At 47.9% G+C, this 2,053-nt stretch overlaps 1 non-coding gene across 1 annotated transcript; it reads left to right on the forward strand.

Annotated features, from left to right (window-relative positions):
• Positions 1-1,616: 1,616 nt before the first annotated feature.
• LOC130876635 (small nucleolar RNA SNORA70) lies at positions 1,617-1,751 on the forward strand. The gene has a single exon (XR_009057295.1). It is a non-coding gene; the product is annotated as a small nucleolar RNA SNORA70 (small nucleolar RNA).
• Positions 1,752-2,053: the final 302 nt, after the last annotated feature.

Below are 2,053 nucleotides of genomic sequence, written 5' to 3' on the forward strand. Positions count from 1 at the left end.
TGTATAACTAAGATCTCCGTTGCCTACAATTCTTGTATTGTTTCTCTGGTTTTTCCAGAAGCCCTCAGCAACAACCACCCCAACAGCCACCAGATTTCAGCTCTTTCAGCCTTTGCCTGCAGTCTGATGCCACGTGCTTTAAATTTTTTTTATTATAGCAACCCCTCATTTGCAGATTCCAAGATTCACTTTAGTTATTATCACTGTGTGAAAAGCTGTCTCCAATGTACTAGCTTAAAACCACCATTTTATCTGGCTGGCAATTTTGAGCTTCAGAAATTTGAAAAGGGCTCAGCCGAGCCTCTTTCCGTTGAGGTCATTCATGCGGCAGAGGCAAGATGTCAGCTGGAGCTGCAAACATCAGCTGAGCTGATGGGACTGGCAGTGGGAGATAGCTCGCTCGTACCGTCAGGGTTTGATGCTAGCTGTCAGCTATGAGCCCGGTTGGGCTGTCTATCACTGTGCCGACATGCAGACTCGCGACTAGGCAGTCTCAAGACGGTTGGCCTTCTTCCAAAGTGCTAACATCCCTTGGAACTAATGTCCCAAAAGAACCAACAGGTTGAAATTTGGAGGCCTTCTCTGGCACGCATTTGAAACCGAAACAGCATCCCTTTGCTGTGCGGTTTTGGTTACAGAGAGGTCACAAAGTCATCCCAGCTTCATGAGTAGGGAGCATAAATACCACTTCTCAAGAATTTATATAACCAAGGTTAAGGAGAGTGAGCGGAGTCCTGGTTGAAATGACAGATACGGATAGGAGGATAGGAACAATGGACAGAAGGATAAAAAAAATTATACTGTTGCTGTAGATGAGTTCTCTCCATGTTTTATAATTTGAAAAAAGGAAAGATAGAAGAAAATGCATGCCTTAGGGATTCTATATTTCTATAATTCTATATTTCTGTCACCTAGGCTCCATTTCTGTGTTAGCTTTGGTGTAACTGTGAGAATCCCAACAAGCTAGCTTTGGGGACTCAGCTTTGGGGTGTCATGAAGCACTGAGAACTCAACTGTTGGGACACGGAGGCAGCTCTGGCCCCAGTGGGGATGGATTGAGCTTTGGACTGTGGACCATGACACAACACTTCAAGGAGCACCTCCTCCAGGGTCAGGAAGAAGCCCAAAGGTGAAATCTACTTCCTCGCAGGACCAGGACCTCCAAGGCATCACCACACCCTGCTGCCCTCCGGTCCTGTCTGCTCTATGAAACAATTAACGGGAGAAATAGGTCAAACTATAAAACCGGACAGGGGGCCCAACCTGTCCAAACAGAATGTGCTTGCATTCAGCCCCTGAGGCAACAAGGAGTCAAAGCCAGCTATGTGTGTCATTATATACGCCAGCCCTCACCTACTTTGCTCTCCATACTGTGACATCCAGAGTGCTTTATTGACCTGTTTTTGCTCACATAGCAGGCTTTGGACAGCAGCACAGAGCAAAGGTCTATCGTGGGCTGCACTGTGGCTCCCGTTTTCACATATGGAAACCCTCATCCTAATGTGACTTATTGGAAGATAATGCATTTTCAGAGGTCATTTAGGTTAAGTGTGCTTATATGCCTGGGACCTTATCTAATAACTATGAGATATCTATATGCTAGGAGATGAGGGAGACAGCAGACCCTTATGTCAGTCAGGTCCCTTCCTTGTCGGAGCCCAGAGTGCAACAGCTGCAAACGGCAGCCTGCTCGGCAGTTTACCCCATCCTGCTACTTCTGCACGTTGTCCCTAGTGACCTTGGAGACAGCCCTTTCTACTGGATGCTCACACATCTGACTCCTGCTGTCCCTAATTTAAGCTCTGGCAGGAATGTGGGGTGCCTTTGGGAAGTCCCAGAGTCCAGTGGCTTCTGTTCCCATCATCACATCCGCCTGTGACAAACCACAGAAGAAGGAGAGTGTGGGAGGCTCCACGTGGGGCCCGGATCAAGCTTCCACATCTTCAAGTGGATCTCACTAAGGATGTGTATGGAGGCAGGAGGACTAGGGGGACACAGTAGTACAAACCTGTGACCTCAACACGGGGGGGGCAAGAGAAGAGGTGGGGAATCA

Source organism: Chionomys nivalis, chromosome 6 (assembly GCF_950005125.1).
Source record: "Chionomys nivalis chromosome 6, mChiNiv1.1, whole genome shotgun sequence".
NCBI classification, from domain to species: domain Eukaryota; kingdom Metazoa; phylum Chordata; class Mammalia; order Rodentia; family Cricetidae; genus Chionomys; species Chionomys nivalis.